This window comes from Gorilla gorilla, chromosome X, assembly GCF_029281585.2.
Source record: "Gorilla gorilla gorilla isolate KB3781 chromosome X, NHGRI_mGorGor1-v2.1_pri, whole genome shotgun sequence".
Classification (NCBI taxonomy): Eukaryota; Metazoa; Chordata; class Mammalia; order Primates; family Hominidae; genus Gorilla; species Gorilla gorilla.
In genome coordinates, this window is record NC_073247.2 from 66,292,921 (window position 1) to 66,311,832 (window position 18,912).

At 36.5% G+C, this 18,912-nt stretch overlaps 1 long non-coding RNA gene across 1 annotated transcript in view; it reads left to right on the plus strand.

The window, feature by feature from the left end:
* Positions 1-18,073, plus strand: part of LOC129530150 (uncharacterized) — a 304,176-nt gene extending 286,103 nt beyond the window's left edge. Inside the window, exon 3 of the long non-coding RNA XR_008675697.2 lies at positions 17,143-18,073. This is a non-coding gene — a long non-coding RNA (uncharacterized lncRNA). The remainder of the gene's footprint in view (positions 1-17,142) is intronic.
* The last annotated feature ends 839 nt before the right edge of the window (positions 18,074-18,912 follow it).

Here is an 18,912-nt window from a genome sequence, read left to right on the forward strand (position 1 = left end):
CAATAAATTAGGTATTGATGGGACATATCTCAAAATAATAAGAGCTATCTATGACAAACCCACAGCCAACATCATACTGAATGGGCAAAAACTGGAAATATTCCCTTTGAAAACTGGCACAAGACAGGGGTGCCCTCTCTCACCACTCCTATTCAACATAGTATTGGAAGTTCTGGCCAGGGCAATCAGGCAGGAGAAGGAAATAAAGGGCATTCAATAAGAAAAGAGGAAGTCAAATTGTCCATGTTTGCAGATGACATGATTCTATACCTAGAAAACCCCATCATCTCAGCCCAAAATCTCCTTAAGCTGATAAGCAACTTCAGCAAAGTCTCAGGATACAAAATCAATCTGCAGAAATCACATTCTTATACACCAATAACAGACAAACAGACAGCCAAATCATGAGTGAACTCCCATTCACAATTGCTTCAAAGAGAATAAAATACCTAGGAATCCAACTTACAAGGGATGTGAAGGACCTCTTCAAGGAGAACTACAAACCACTGCTCAATGAAATAAAATAGGATAGAAAGAAATGGTAGAACATTCCATGATCATGAGTAGGAAGAATCATTATCACGAAAATGGCCATACTGCCCAAGGTAATTTATAGATTCAATGCCATCCCCATCAAGCTACCAATGACTTTCTTCACAGAATTGGAAAAAACTACTTTAAAGTTCATATGGAACCAAAAAAGAGCCCGCATCGCCAAGTCAGGCCTAAGCCAAAAGAACAAAGCTGGAGGCATCACGCTACCTGACTTCAAACTATACTGCAACGCTACAGTAACCAAAACAGCATGGTACTGGTACCAAAACAGAGATATAGATCAATGGAACAGAACAGAGCCCTCAGAAATAACGCCACATATCTACAACTATTTGATCTTTGACAATCCTGAGAAAAACAAGCAATGGGTAAAGAATTCCATATTTAATAAATGGTGCTGGGAAAACTGGCCAGCCATATGTAGAAAGCTGAAACTGGATCCCTTCCTTACACTTCATACAAAAATTAATTCAAGATGGATTAAACACTTAAATATTAGCCCTAAAACCATAAAAACCCTAGAAGAAAACCTAGGCAATACCATTCAGGACATAGGCATGGGCAAGGACTTCATGTCTAAAACACCAAAAGCAATGGCAACATAAGCAAAAATTGACAAATGGGATCTAATTAAACTAAAGAGCTTCTGCACAGCAAAAGAAACTACCATCAGAGTGAACAGGCAACCTACAAAATGGGAGAAAATTTTTGCAATCTACTCATCTGACAAAGGGCTAATATCCAGAATCTACAAGAACTCCAATAAATTTACAGGAAAAAAACAAACAACCCTATCAAAAAGTGGGCAAAGGACATGAACAGACACTTCTCAAAAAAAGACATTTATGCAGCCAAAAAACACATGAAAACATGCTCACCATCACTGGCCATCAGAGAAATGCAAGTCAAAACCACAGTGAGATATTATCTCACACCAGTTAGAATGGCAATCATTAAAAATCAGGAAACAACAGGTGCTGGAGAGGATGTGGAGAAATAGGAACACTTTTACACTGTTGGTGGGACTGTAAACTAGTTCAACCATTGTGGAAGTCAGTGTGGCGATTCCTCAGGGATCTAGAACTAGAAATACCATTTGACCCAGCCATGCCATTACTGGGTATATACCCAAAGGACTATAAATCATGCTGCTGTAAAAACACATGCACACATATGTTTATTGTGGCACTATTCACAATAGCAAAGTCTTGGATCCAAGCCAAATGTCCAACAACAATAGACTTGATTAAGAAAATGTGGTATATATATACCATGGAATATTATGCAGCCATAAAAAATGATAAGTTCATGTCCTTTGTAGGGACATGGATGAAATTGGAAATCATCATTCTCAGTAAGCTATCACAAGGACAATAATCCAAACACTGCATGTTCTCACTCACATGTGGGAATTGAACAATGAGAACACATGGACACAGGAAGGGGAACGTCACACTCTGGGGACTGTTGCGGGGTCGGGGGAGGGGGGAGGGATAACATTAGGAGATATACCTAATGCTAAATGACAAGTTAATGGGTGCAGCACCCCACCATGGCACATGTATACATATGTAACTAACCTGCACATTGTGCACATATACCCTAAAACTTAATGTATAATAATAATAAAATTAAAAAAAATAAAAAAATAAAAAATCTGGACCCAGTGATTTGTTACCTACAAGAATCACATTTCGTCTATAAACATATACAATAAAAATAAAGGGATGGAAAATTGTATTGCATGCCATTGGAAACTTAAATAAGCCACCAGTAGCTATACTTTTATCAGACAAAGTAGATTTCAAGACCAAAACAATAAGAAGATAGTAGAAGGTCAATACACAATGACAAAGGTGTCCACTGAGCAAGAGTATATAACAATTGTAAATATATATGAGTCCAACACTGGAGCACTCAGATATATAAAGCAATTATCATTAGAGCTAAAAAGAGAGAGACCCCAATACAATTAGAGCTGGAGACTCCTGTACCCCTTTTTCAGTATTAGACAGATGTTCCAGACAGGAAATCAACAAAGAATAATCAAACTTAATCTGCACTATAGACCACATAAATCTAATAAATAATTACAGAACATTTCATCCAATGGCTCTAGAATAAGTATTTTTTCCTTGGCATAAGTATCATTCTCAAAGAAACATCATATTTTAGGTAACAAACAAGTCTTAAAACACTCAAAAAATTGAAATAATATCAAGCTTCTTCTCTGGACATAATGGAATATAACTAGAAATTAATAAGAATAATTTTGGAAATTATACAAGCACATGAAAATTAAATGTAACCTCCTCAATGACCAGTGAATCAACAAAGAAATTAAGAAAAAAATTAAAACATTTCTTGAAACAAGTGAATACCCAATATACCAAAACCTATGTGATACAGCAAAACCAGTATGAAGAAGGAAGTTGATCGCTATAAATACCTATCTCAAAAGACAAGATAAACTTTAAATAAGCAATCTAATGATGCATCTTAAAGAACTAGAAGAGCAAGAGCAAACAAAACCCTAAATTATTAGAAGATATACTACAGATAACAAATAAATAAATGAATTTGAGAAAAAGAAAATAATACCAAGGATCAACTACACAAAAATTGCTTTTTTGAAAAGTTAAACAAAACTGACAACCCTTTAGTCAGACTAAGAAAAACAAAAAAGAGATCCAAATAAATAAAATCAGAGATGAAAAAGAGATGTTATAAATGATACTACAGAAATTCAAAGGATCATTAGTGGCTACTATGGGCAACTATATGCCAATAAATTAGAAAATCTAAATGAAAAGGATAAATTGCTAGAAACATACAGCCTACTAGCAATGAACCACAAGGAAATTTGAAACATGAACAGACCAAAAACAGGTAATGAGATTGAAGCTGTAGTTGAAATTGTCTAAGCTAAGAAACGTCTGGGACCTGATACATTCACAGCTAAATTTTATCAGACATTTAAAGAAGAACAAATACCACTCCTACTCAAACTATTTCAAAAACTAGAAGATGAGGGAGTACTTCCAAACTTATTCCATGAGGCCAGTATAAACCAAAACCAGACAGAGATACCAAACAAAGAAAACTACAGGCCAGTATCACTGATAAGTATTGATGCAAAAATTCTCTAGAAAATTGTAGCAGAAAGAATTCAACAATACATTAAAAAGATCTTTCATCATAACCATCTGGGATTTATCCCAGAGATTCAAGGGTGGTTCAGAATATGCAAATTAATCAATTTGATGCATCATATCAACAGAATGAATGGCAAAAATTATTCATTCTTGTATTGAAATGATCATTCTTGATCATTTCAATTGATGCTAAAAATGCATTTAATAAAAATTCAACATAACTTTATGTTAAAAATTATTTAAAAACTGGGTATCGATAGAATATACCTCCAACTAATAAAAGCCATATATGACAGACCCACAGCTAGTACTATACTGAACAGGAAAAATTTAAAGCCTTTGCCTAAGATCTGGACCACAATAAGGATGCCCATTGTCACCACTGTTATTTCACGTAGTATGGGAAGACCTAACTAAAGCAATCAGACAAGAGAAGGAAATAAAGGGCATACAAATCAGAAAGGCAGAAGACAAATTATTCTTGTGTGCAGATGATATGATTTTATATTTGGAAAATTCCAAAGATTCCACAAAAACTATGAGAACAGATAAATTCAGTAAAGTTTCAGGATAAAAAGTCAACATGCAAAAATCAGTAGAATTTCTTAATGCCAAGAGAAAACCATCTGAAATAAGAATCAAGAAAGCAATTCCATTTACAATAGCTAAAATTAAAGAAAATGCGTTGAAATTAATTTAACCAAAGAAATAAAATATCCTGACATTGAAAACTATAAAACATTGATGCAATAAATTGAAGAAGACAACAATAAGCTGGAAAGATATTCCATGCTCATGTACTGGAAAAATCAATATTAATATATACTACAAAAAGCAATCTACAGGTTCAATGCAATCTCAATCAAAACACTAATGGCACTCTTCAGAGAAATAGAAAATACAATCCTAAAATTTATATGGTACCACAAAATACCTAAAATAGCCAAAGCTATCCTAATGAAAAACAACAAAACTGAAGGAATCATAATACCTGACTACAAATTATGCAAAATCTATATTAACCAAAACAGCACAGTAATGGCAGGAAAAGACACATAGACTGGTGGAACAGAATGCAAAACCTGGAAATAAATCCATATCTACAGTGAAGTCATTTTTGACAAAGGTGCCAATAACATACATTGGGGAATGGAACATCTCTTCAATAAATGGTGCTGGGAAAACTGGATATCCATATGCAAAAGCATGAAACCAGACCCCTTTTTCTCACCATATACAAAAGTAAAATCAAAATGGATTAAAGACTTGAACCAAACATGTTAAAGTAAAATGGTAAAGTTAAAGTTTCTACCACAAGAAAACATTGGGGAAAATCTCCAGGACTTTGGCCTGGGCAAAAATTTCTTAAGCAGTATTCCACAAGCACAGGTAGCCAAAGCAAAAATGGACAAATGGGATCACATGAAGTTAGAAAGCTCTGCACAACAAAGAATACAATCAACAAAGTGAAGAAACGACCCACAGAGTGTGAGAAAATCTTTGCAAACTACCTTTCTGACAAGGGTTTGAGAACCAGAATGTGTAAGGAACTCAAACAACTCTTTAGGGAAAAATCTTATAATCCAATTAAAGAAAGAGCAAAAAAATTAAAAAGACATTTCTCAAAAGAATACATACAAGTGGCAAACAAGCATATGAAAAGGTGCTCAACATCCCTGATCATCAGAGAAATACAAATCAAAACTACAATGAAATATCATGTCACTCCAGTTAAAATGGCTTTTATCCAAAACACAGACAATAACAAATGTTGGCAAAGATGCAGAGAAAAGGGAACACTTGTACATTTTGGGTGGGGTTGTAAGTTAGTACAACCACCATGGAGAACAGTTTGGAGTTCCTCAAGAAATAAAAATAGTGTTGCCATATGATCCAGCAATGCTACTGCTGGATATATAACCAAAAGAAAGGAAAGCATTATATCTAGGAGATATCTGCACTTTCATATTTATTGCACCACTATCAACAATAGCTGATACTTGGAAGCAATTGAAGTGTTCATCAACAAATCAATGGATAAAGAAAAAGTATATATACACAATTGAGTATTATTTAGCCATAAAAAAGATTGAAATTCTGTCATTTGCAACAACATGAATGGAATTGGAAGCTATTATGCTAAGTGAAATAAGCCAAGCACAGAAACACAAACTTCACATGTTCAGGCTTATTTATGGGAACTAAAAATTGAAGCAATTGAACTCATGGGGATAGAGAGTAGAAGGATGTTTACCATAGGTTGGAAAGGGTAATTCAGTGGTGTGGGGAAGTGGAGATGCTTAATTGGTGCAAAAAATAATTGAAAGAATGTATTGGACCTACTACTTGCTAGCACAAGAGAGTGACTATAATAAAAATAGTTTAATCATACATTTTAAAATAACTAGAAGAGTGTAACTGGATTGTTTGCAACACAAAGGAAAAAATGCTTTATGCTGTAGATAGCTTATTTAACCTGATGTGATTACTGTGTATTGCATCCTTGTATTAAAATGTCTCCTCTAACTCGGGGTGGGGAGGTGTTCCAAGATGGCCAAATAGGAACAGCTCCAGGCTGCAGCTCCCAGCGTGATCAAAGCAGAAGACGGGTGATTTCCGCATTTCCAACTGAGGTACCTGGTTCATCTCATTGGGACTGGTTGGACAGTGGGTACAGCCCACAGAGGGTGAGCTGAAGCAGGGCAGGGCGTCACGTCTCCCAGGAAGTGAAAGGGGTTGGAGGATATCCCTTTCCTACCCAAAGGAAGCCATGGCAGACTACCTGGAAAAACAGGACACTCCCACCCCAATACTGCACTTTTCCCAAGGTCTTAGCAACCGGCAGACAAGGAGATTCCCATGCCTGGCTTGGCGAGTCCCAGACCCACAGAGCCTTGCTCACTTCTAGTGCAGTCATCTGAGATCAAACTGCGAGGTGGCAGCCTGACTGGGGGAGGGGCGTCCACCATTGCTGATGCTTGAGTACATAAATAAAGCAGCCTGGATGCTCGAACTGGGCAGAGCCCACCGCAGCTCAACAAGGCCTACTGCCTCTAGACTCCACCTCTGTGGGCAGGACATAGTTGAACAAAAGGCATCAGACAACTTCTGCAGACTTAAATGGCCCTGTCTGGCAGCTCTGAAGAGCAGTGGTTCTCCCAGCATGGTGTTTGAGCTTTGAGAATGGACAGACTGCCTCCTCAAGTGGGTCCCTGACCCCCATGTAACCTAACTAGGAGACACCTCCTAGTAAGGGCTGACAGACACCTCATATAGGCGGCTACCCCTCTGGGGCAAAGCTTCCAGAGGAAGGATCAGACAGCAATATTTGCTGTTCTGCAATATATGCTGTTCTGCAGCCTCCGCTGGTGATACCCAGGCAAACAGGGTCTGGAGTGGACCTCCAGCAAATGCCAACAGCTCTGCAGCTGAGGGACCTGACTGTTAGAAGGAAAACTAACAAACAGAAATGAATACCATCAACATCAACAAAAAGGTCATCTACATCAAAACCCCATCTGTAAGTCACCAACATCAAAGACTGAAGGTAGATAAAACCACAAAGATGAGGAGAAACCAGAGAAGAAAAGCTGAAAATTCTAAAAATCAGAGTGCCTCTTCTACTCCAAAGGATCACAGCTCCTCAACAGCAACAGAACAAATCTGGATGGAGTATGACTTTGACAAGTTGACAGAGGTAGGCTTCAGCAGGTCAGTAATAACAAACTTTTCCAAACTAAAAGAGGATGTTCAAACTCATCACAAGGAAGCTAAAACCCTTGAAAAAAGATTAGATGAATGGCTAACTAGAGTAACTAGCGTAGAGAAGACTGTAAATGACCTAATGGAGCTGAAAACCATGGTTTGAGAACTTCGTGACACGTGCACAAGCTTCAATACCCGATTCGATGAAGTGGAAGAAAGGGTATCAGTGATTGAAGATTAAATTAATGAAATAAAGCCAGAAGACAAGGTTACAGAAAAAAGTAGAAAGAAACAAACAAAGTGTCCAAGAAATGTGGGACTATGTAAAAAGACCAAATCTGTGTTTGATTGGTGTACCTGAAAGTGATGGGGAGAATGGAACCAAGTTGGAAAAGACTCTTCAAGATATTATCCAGGAGAATTTCCCTAACCTAGCAAGGCAGGCCAACATTCAAATTCAGGAAACAGAGAGAACACCACAAAGATACTCCTTGAGAAGAGCAATCCCAAGACACATAATTGTCAGATTCACAAGGTTCGAAATGGAGGAAAAAGTGTTGAGGGCAGCCAGAGAGAAATGTCGAGTTACCCACAAAAGAAAACCCATCAGACTAACAGTGGATCTCCTGGCAGAAACCCTACAAGCCAGAAGAGAGTGGGGGCCAACATTCAACATTCTTGTAGAAAAGAATTTTCAACCCAGAATTACATATCCAGGCAAACTAAGCTTCATAAGCGAAGGAGAAATAAATTATTTTACAGACAAGCAAATGCTGAGAGATTTTGTCACCACCAGGACTGCCTTCAAGAGTTCCTAAAGCAAGCATGAAACATGGAAAGAAACAACCGATACCAGCCACTGCAAAGACATGCCAAATTGTAAAGACCATCCATGCCATGGAGAAATGGTATCAATTAATGGACAAAATAACCAACTAACATCATAATGACAGGATAAAGTAAACACACAAAAATATTAACCTTAAATGTAAATGGGCTAAATGCCTCAATTAAAAGACACAGACTGGCAAATTGAATAAAGAGTCAAGACCCATCAGTGTGCTGTATTCAGGAAACCCATCTCACGTGGAAAGATGCACAGAGGCTCAAAATAAAGGGATGGAGGAAGATTTACCAAGCAAATGGAAAGCAAAAAAAAATAAAAATAAATAAAATAGGGGTTGCAATCCTAGTCTGTGGTAAAACACACTTTAAACCAACAAAGATCAAAAGAGACAAAGAAGGCCATTACATAATGGTAAAGGAATCAATTCAACAAGAAGAGCTAACTATCCTAAAGATATGTGCACCCAATACAGGAGCACCCAGATTCATAAAGCAAGTCCTTAGAGACCTACAAAGAGATTTAGAATCCCACACAATAATAATGGGAGACTTTAACACTCCACTGTCAATATTGCACAGATCAACAAGACAGAAGATTAACAAGGATATCGAAGACTTGAACTCAGCTCTGCACCAAGCAGACCAAATAGACATCTACAGAACTCTCCACCCCAAATCAACAGAATATACATTCTTCTCAGCACCACATCTCATTATTCCAAAATTGACCACATAATTGGAAGTAAAGCATTCCTCAGCAAAGGTAAAAAAAAGAAATCACAACAAACTATCTCTCAGAGCACAGTGCAATCAAATTAGAACTTAGGATTAAGAAACTTACTGAAAACAGCACAACTACATGGAAACAGAACAACCTGCTCCTGAATGACTACTGGGTAGTAACGAAATGAAGGCAGAAATAGAGATGTTCTTTGAATCCAATGAGAACAAAGACACAACGTACCAGAATATCAGGGACACATTTAAAGCAGTGTGTAGAGGGAAATTTATAGCACTAAATACCCACAAGAGAAAGCAGGAAAGATCTAAAATTGACACCCTAACATCACAGTTAAAAGAACCATAGAAGCAACAGCAAACACATTCAAAGCTAGCAGAAGGCAAGAAATAACTAAGATCAGAGCAGAACTGAAGGAAATAGAGACATAAAAAAAAACCCTTCAAAAAATCAATGAATCCAGGAGCTGGTTTTTTGAAAAGATCAACAAAATTGATAGACCACTAGCAAGACTAATAAAAAAGAAAAGACAGATGAATCAAATAGATGCAATAAAAAATGATAAAGGGGATATCACCATTGATCCCACAGAAATACAAACTACCATCAGAGAATACTATAAACACCTCTATGCAAATAAACTAGAAAATCTAGAAGAAATGGATAAATTCCTGGACACATACACTCTCCCAAGACTAAATCAGGAAGAAGTTGAATCCCTGAATAGACCAACAACAAGCTCTGAAATTGAGGCAATAATTAATAGCCTACCAACCAAAAAGAGTCTAGGACCAGATGGATTCACAGCTGAATTCTACCAGAGGTACAAAGAGGGACTGGCACCATTCCTTCTGAAACTATTCCAATCAATAGAAAAAGAGGGAATCCTCCCTAACTCATTTTATGAGGCCAAAATCATCCAATACCAAAGCCTGGCAGAGACACAACCAAAAAAGAAAATTTTAGACCAATATCCCTGATGAACATCAATGCAAAAATCCTCAATAAAATACTGGCAAACCGAATCCAGCAGCACATCAAAAAGCTTATCCACCATGATCAAGTTGGGTTCCTCCCTGGGATGCAAGGCTGGTTCAACATATGCAAATCAATAAACCTAATCCATCACATTAACAGAACCAAAGACAAAAACCACACGATTATCTCAATAGATGCAGAAAAGGCCTTTGACAAAATTCAACAGCCTTCCATGCTAAAAACTCTCAATAAACTAGGTAATGATGGGACTTATCTCAGAATAATAAGAGATATTTAGGACAAACCTACAGCCAATATCATAATGAATGGACAAAAACTGGAAGCATTCCCTTTGAAAACTGGAACAAGCAAGGATGACCTCTCTCAGCAGTCCTATTCAACATAGCATTGGAAGTTCTGGCCAGGGCAATCAGGCAAGAGAAAGAAATTAAGGGTATTCAATTAAGAAAAGAGGAAGTCAAATTGTCCCTGTTTGCTGATGACTTGATTGTATATTTAGATAACCCCATCGTCTCAGCTCAAAATCTCCTTTAGCTGATAAGCAACTTCAGCAAAGTCTCAGGATAGAAAATCAATGTGCAAAAATCACAAGCATTCTTATACACCATTAACAGACAAACAGAGAGCCAAATCCTGAGTGAACTCCCTTTCACAATTGCTACAAAGAGAATAAAATATGCAGGAATCCAATTTACAAGGGATGTGAAGAACCTCTTCAAAGAGAACTACAAACCAATGCTCAACGAAATAAAAAGAGGACACAAACAAATGGAAGAATATTCCATGCTCATGGATAGGAAGAATCTATATCATGAAAATGGCCATACTGCCCAAAGTAATTTATAGATTCAATGCCATCCCCATCAAGCTACCAATGACTTTCTTCACAGAATTGGAAAAAACTACTTTGAAGTTCATATGAAACCAAAAAAGAGCCTGCATTGCCAAGACTATTCTAAGTCAAAAGAACAAAGCTGGAGGCATCACACTACCTGACTTCAAACTATACTACAAGGCTACAGTAACCAAAACAGCATGGTACTAGTACCAAAAGAGAGTTATAGACCAAAGGAACAGAACAGAGGCCTCAGAAATAACACCACACATCTACCACCATCTTATCTTTGACAATCCTCACAAAAACAAGAAATGGGGAAAGGATTCCGTATTTAATAAATGGTGCTGGGAAAACTGGCTAGCCACATGTAGAAAGCTGAAACTAGATCCCTTCCTTACAGCTTATAAAAAATTAATTCAAGATGGATGAAAGACTTAAATGTTAGACCTAAAACCATAAAAACCCTAGAAGAAAACCTAGGCAATACCATTCAGGACATAGGCATTGGCAAGGACCTCCTGACTAAAACACCAAAAGAAATGGCAACAAAATCCAAAATAGACAAATGGGATCTAATTAAACTAAAGAGCTTCTGCACAGCAAAAGAAACTACCATCCGAGTTAACAGGCATCCTACAGGATGTGAGAAGGTTTTTGCAATCTACCCATATGAAATGGGCTAATATCCAGAATCTACAAAGAACTCTAACAAATTTACAAGAAAAAAACAACCCCATCAAAAAGTGGACAAAGGTTATGAACAGACATGTCTCAAAAGAAGACATATATGCAGCCTACAGACACATGAAAAAATGCTCATCACTGGCCTTCAGAGATGTGTAAATCAAAATCCCAATACCATGTCACGCCAGTTAGAATGGCAATCATTAAAATGTCAGGAAACAACAGATGCTGGAGAGGATGTTGAGAAATAAGAATGCTTTTACACTGTTGGTGGGAGTATAGATTAGCTCAATTATTGTCTAAGAGAGTGTGGCGATTTTTCAAGGATCTAGAACTAGAATTACCATTTGGCCCAGCAATTCCTTCATTTGGTTTATACCCAAAGGATTATAAATCATGCTTCTATAAAGACACATGCACACGTATGTTTATTGCGGCACTATTCACAATACCAAAGACTTGGAAACAACCCAAGTGTCCATCAATGATAGACTGGATTAAGAAAATGTAGCACATATACAGCATGGAATAGTATGCAGCCATAAAAACGATGAGTTCATGTCCTTTGCAGAGACATGGATGAAGCTGGAAACCATCATTCTCAGCAAACTATCGCAAGGACAAAAAACCAAACACTACATGTTCTCACTCATAGATGGGATTTGAATAATGAGAACACTTGGACACAGGGCGGGGAACATCACACACCAGGGCCTGTTGGGAGGTCTGGGGCTGGGAGAGGGATAGCATTAGGAGAAACACCTAATGTAAATGATGTGTTGATGGGTGCAGCAAACCAACATAGCACATGTATACCTATGTACCAAACCTGCTCATTGTGCACATGTACCGTAGAAGTTAAAGTATTAAAAAAAGTCTCTTCTAACTCATAAACGTATACACATTGTATGTACTCACAAAAACTAAAACTTAAGAATTAAAAGAAGGTGAACCAATAAACAGTCTAAAATATCTACAAAAAATTAAATGTAAAACATATGAAAATATAAGTAAGTATTTTTAAATTAAAAATAATATTAAATGGTGTTGGGAAAATTGGACATTCACATGCAAAAAAAGTGAAATTGGGCCTTTATCTTAGATGACATACAAAAATTAACTTGCACGGAATAAAGAAAGAATCCATAAAAATCCTAGAAGGAAACAATAGAGAAAATATCATTCACATTGGTCTTGGCAATGATTTTATAGATGTAAAACCAAAAATACAAGCAAAAAAAGCAAGTGAACTACATCAAACTAGAAAACCTCTGAGCAGCAAAGGAAACAATCAAAAAAAAATGAAAAGCCATCTTATGGAATGGGAAAAAATATTTGCCAGCCATATATCTGATAAATGTGTTAATAATCAAATATATAAGGAATGCCTACAACTCAACAGCAAAAATTAATAATATCCCACTTTAAGAAGGAAGAAAGGACCTGACTAGACATTTTTTTCCAAAGAAAACATACAAATAGTCAAAAGGTATATGAAAGGCACTCAGCATTATTAATCATTAGGGAAATGCAAATCAAAATCACAATAACATATCACATCACAAGTGTTAGGATGGCCATTACTTTTTAAAAAATAAAAGATGACACATGTTGGTTAGAATTGTGGAGAAAACTGTACAGTTTTGATGAGAGTGTAAATTGTTACAGCCATTATGGAAAACAGGGTGATGTTTTCTCAAAAAATTAAAAATAAAACTACCATATGATTTAGCAATCCCACTTCTAGGTATTTATCCAAAGAAATTGAAATCAGGATCTCAAAGAGTATTTGTATTTCAATGTTCATTGCAACATTATTCACAATAGCCAAGACAAGAAAACAACCTAAATGTCCATTGGCACATGAATGAATAAAGAAAATGTGATACATACATACAGTGAAATATTATTCACCCTTTAAAAAGAAGTAAATTCTGCCATTTGTGACAACATGGATGGAGCTGGAGGATATGATGCTATGTTAAATAAGCCAGGCAAAGAAAAACAAACACTATGTGATCACAATTATTTGAAGAATCTAAAACAGGCAAACTCATACACACAAAAACATGGTAGTTGTTAGGGGTTGGTGGGGGGGAATGGAGAGATGATCATGAAAGGGTACAAAGTTTCAGTTATGCAAGGTAAATACGTCCTGGAGATCCACCATACAGCATAGTGCTTATACTTATCAGTACTGTATTGTATAGTTAAAATTTGATAAGAGAATAGTTCTTATATTAAGTGATCTCACAAGAAAGAATTATTATAGTGAAGAAGACAGAAGGAAACTTTGGGAGGTGATGGATATGTCTATGGACTTGATGGTTTCATGGATATATACTTATCCTCAGACTCATTTAGTTGTATACATTAAATATGTACAGTTTTTACATGTCAATCATACCTCAATAATGTGCAGCCATAAATTAAAATTACATTAATAGAGGCTCATCAAAAACCCAGTAGCCTAAATATGGCTGGCCCTATGTCAGTTTTCAACAAATTCTTGTTTTCCTGGACTTAAATAAAATACATGAGTTATTTCGTTTATCAAGTGGAACAGCATGGAGCCATGAAAATATTGATCATTGAGATCTGTGGATGCCTTACCAATATTAAGAATTCAGGACCTCTTGGGATTCGGGAAGTATGTCAACAACTTCTCCCTTATTGCCAAGCCCATTAAGACTTGACTTGCAAGTATCTGAGCCTCCTAGAGAAGAGTATCCATTCCCAGAGAGTGAGTATGAAAAAGGCTCGTACTGTCCAATAGTCCTCCAGGTGAACTGTTGGAGTATTTATGAGAGAGAAGAGCTACAAACTGACTTTTGAGACCCTACCTTTTTTTTTCACATTGCATGACTAAGTCTTTTGATCTGTCTTTTTGGTTTGTTTGTTTGTTTGTTTGTTGGGTTTTTTTGTTTGTTTTCTTGTTTATTTTTGTGGGTACATAGTAGGTGTATATATTTATGAGGTATATGAAATATTTCGTACAGGCATGCGATGTGAAAGAAGCACATCATGGAGAATGAGGTATCCATCCTCTCAAACATTTATCCTTTGAGTTACGAACAATCCAATTACACTCTTTTAGTTATTTGTACATGTACAATTAAGCTATTGTTAACTATAGTCACCCTGTTGTGCTATCAAATAGTAGGTCTTATTTCTTCTTTCTAACCATTTTTTTGTACCATTAACCTTCCCCCCCTCCCACCTGCACTCCATTATCCTCCCCAGCCTCTGGAAACTATCCTTCTACTCTCTGTGTCTATGAGTTTCATTGTTTTTATTTTTAGATCCCACAAATAAGTGAGAACATGTAATGTTTGTCTTTCTGTGCCTGGCTTATAACATAATGATCTCCAGTTCCATGCATATTGTTGCAAATGACTGAATATCATTCTTTTTGTGGCTGAATAATATTCCATTGTTTATATTTACTGCATTTTATTTATCCATTTATCTGTTGATGGGCTGTTGGGTCCCTTCCAAATCTTAGCTGTGGTAAACACTGCTGGAACAAACATAGAGGTTCAGATATCTCTTTGATATACTGATTTCATTTCTTTTGGGTATATACCCAGCAGTAGGATTGCTGGATCGTATGGTAGCTCCGTTTTTAGATTTGGAGGAACCTCCAAACTGTTCTTCATAGTGGTTGTACTAATTTACACCCCCACCCAAAATGTACAAGTGTTCCCTTTTCTCTGTATCCTTGTCAACATTTGTTATTGTCTGTGTTTTGGATAAAAGCTATTTTTAACTAGAGTGGATGACATTTCATTGTAGTTTTGATTTGCATTTCTCTAATGATCAATGATGTTGAGCACCTTTTCATATTCCTGTTTGCTATTTGTATGTCTTCCTTTGAGAAATATCTATTTAAATGTTTTGATCTTTTTTTATTGAATTATAAGATTTTTCCCTATATTGTTGTTTGAGCTCCATATACATTCTGGTTATTAAACCTGTGTCAGAAAGGTAGTTTGCAAAGATTTTCTCCCACTCTGTGGGTCATTTCTTCACTTTGTTGATTGTATCCTTTGCTGTGCAGAAGCTTTCTAACTTCATGTGATCCCATTTGTCCATTTTTTGCTTTGGTTACCTGTGTTTGTGGAATATTGCTCAAGAAATTTTTGCCGAGGCCAATGTCTTGGATATTTTCCCCAATGTTTTCTTGCAGTAGTTTCATAGTTTAAGATGTTCGATTCAAGTCTTTAATCCATTTTGATTTTACTTTTGTATATGGTGAGAGAAAGGGGTCTGGTTTCATTCTTTTGCATATGGATATCCAGTTTTCCCATCACCATTTATTGAAGAGACGGTCCATTCCCCAATGTATGTTATTGTCACGTTTGTCAAAAATGACTTCACTGTAGATGTGTGGATTTTTTTCTGGGTTTGCTATTCTGTTCCACTGGTCTATGTGTCTTTTCATGCCAGTACCATGCTGTTTTGGTTACTATATATTTAGCATAATTTGAAGTCAGGTAATGTGATTTCTTTGGTTTTATTATTCTTGGTTAGGATAGCTTTGTCTATTCAGCTTTTTTTTATGGTTCTATATACATTTTGGAATAGTTTTTTCTAGTTCTGTGGGGAAGGTCTTTGGTATTTTAATAGGAATAGAGTTGAATCTCTAGATTGCTTTAGGTAGTGTGGACATTTTAACATAGTTAATTCTTCCAATTTTGAACATGGAATATTTTTCCAATTTTTAGTGTTCTCTTAAATTTCTCTCATCAGTGTTTTACAGTTTTTATAATAGAGTTTTCCCACTTCTTTGGTTAAGTTAATTCCTAGATATATAATTTTATGTGTGGCCATTGTAAATGGGATTACTTTAAAATATTTTTCAGACTGTTCACTGTTGGCATATAGAAATGCTACTGATTTTTGTATGTTGATTTAGTATACTGCAAATTTACTGAATTTGTTTGTCAGTTCTAGTAGCTTTTTTGTGGAGTTTTTAGGCTTTTGCAAATATATGATCATATCATCAGCAAGCAAGAATAATTTGATTTCTTCCCTTCCAATTTTGATGTCCTTTATATTCTGCTCTTGTCTGATTGCTCTAGCTAGGTCTTCCAGTACTACATATAAGAACAGCATTGACAATGGGCCTCCTTGTTGTGTTACGGATCTTCAAGAAAAGGTTTTCACTGTTTTCTCATTGAGTATGGTACTAGCCATGGGTCTGTCATATATGGCTTTTATTATGTTGAGGTATGTTACTTGTTTCCCCAGTTTCTTTAGGGTTTTTTTTTTTATCATGAAGGGATGTTGAATTTTATTAAATGCTTTTTCAACATCAGTTGAAATAATCATATGGTTTTTCTCCATCATTTTTTTAAGTTCCTCTGTCAGACCTTCTGTTGTCCTATGAAAGTTCCAATGTAAGTTGCCCAGCAAAATACAAAGTCAAGCTTAATCCCCATAGTATGACATTAAACTGTCTCTAGATAACAACAGTTTGATTCTAAATGGAGAGCACTGATCTGTTTCATTTTAAGGGTAACCTACTGCTTGGGGATGGGGTGGGGGGAGAGTATGTGTGACATGCTTTACTGAATCTGTGTTAATCACATCCTTCCCCACCTTTGTTCTAATTTTAGAAGCTGGGCAGAGAAATCGAGCTGGAAAATGACCTACAGATATTACAGTTTTATTCTTGGAAAATGGAGGTTGTCTATTAGTGTGATGGTAACAACCAACTAATAAAATTTGGAGACTAGACTGCTTGTCATGTCTGGGGTTCACTGGAACAATTCTCCTGTCAAAAAAAAATGTGAGGTTTGTAACTTGCCCTAAGTATAACAAGGGATATATTTTAATAAAGGATGTATTTTTTCTTAAGAAGCAACCATTTCTCAGCTTATACATAATAGCAATAATAAAGGCTTTGACCCTATTAATGATTTTCTTATTTAATCTTGATTTTTACAGTTCATCACTGCATTTCATTATGGGAAGATTTAAATATTAAATAGAAACTAGCTAGCTTAATAAAATCTGAACACAGTTGATGTCTGTCATAATGCTCATTTTAATACATTTCTATCCTTCATTCTGTTGATATTATGTATCATATTGATTGATTTGCACACATTTCACCATCATTGCATCCCAGGGATTGCACTTGCTCATGATGAATGATCTTTCTAATGTATTGTTGAATTTGGTTTGCTCATAGTTTGTTGAGGATTTTTGCATCAATATTCATTAGAGATATTGGCCTGTAATTTTTTTATGTGTCTTTGTCTGCTTTTGGAATCAGGGCAATACTAGCCTTGTGGAATGAATTTTAAAGTATTCCCTTTTTGCCTATTTTTTTCTGAATAATTTGAGTAGGATTGGTGTTAGATCTTCTTTAAATGTTTGGTGGAATTCACCAGTGAAGCCACTGGGTCCCAGGATTTTCTTTACTGGGAGACTTTTTAATACAGCTTCCATCTCATGACTTATTATTCATCTGTTTGTGTTTTGGATTTTGTATTAGTCTGTTTTCAGGCTGCTAATAAAGACATACCCAAGACTGGATAACTTATAAAGGTAAGAGGTTTAATTGACTCACAGTTCCACATGGCTGGGGAGACCTCACAATCATGGTGGAAGGCTAATAAGGAGCAAAGTCATGTCTTACATAACAGCAGGCAAGTGAGCTTGTGGAGGGGAACTCCCACTTATAAAACCATCAGATCTCATGAGACTTATTTACTACCATGAGAACAGTGTAGGGGAAACCACCCCTATGATTCAATTATCTCCACCTAGCCCTTCCCTTGACACATGGGGATTATTACAATTCGAGGTGAGATTTGGGTGGGGACACAGCCAAACCATACCATCCCACCCCTGGTTCCTTTCACATCTCATGTCCTCATATTTCAAAACCAATCATGCCTTCACAACAGTCCCCCAAAATCTTAAATCATTTTAGCATTAACTCAAAAGTCCACAGTCCAAGGTCTTATCTGAGACAAGGCAAGTCCCTTCCACCGATGAGCCTGTAAAATCAAAAGCTAGTTAGTTACTTCCTAGATACAATGGGAGTACGGGCATTGGATAAATAAACCTATTCAAAATGGGAGAAATTTGCCAAAACAAATGGGCTACAGACCTCATGAAATTCCAAAATCCAATGGGGCAGTCAAATGTTAAAGCTCCAAAATGATCTCCTTTGATTCCATGTCTCACATCCAGGTTATGCTGATGCAAGAGGTGGACTCTCATGGCCTTGGGCATCCCTGCCCCTGTGGCTTCTTAGGGTACAGCCTCCCTCCTGGCTGCTTTCATGGACTGGTGTTGTGCCTGCAGCTTTTCCAGATGCATTGTGCAAGATGTTGGTGAATCTACCATTCTGACGTCTGGAGGACGGTGGCCCT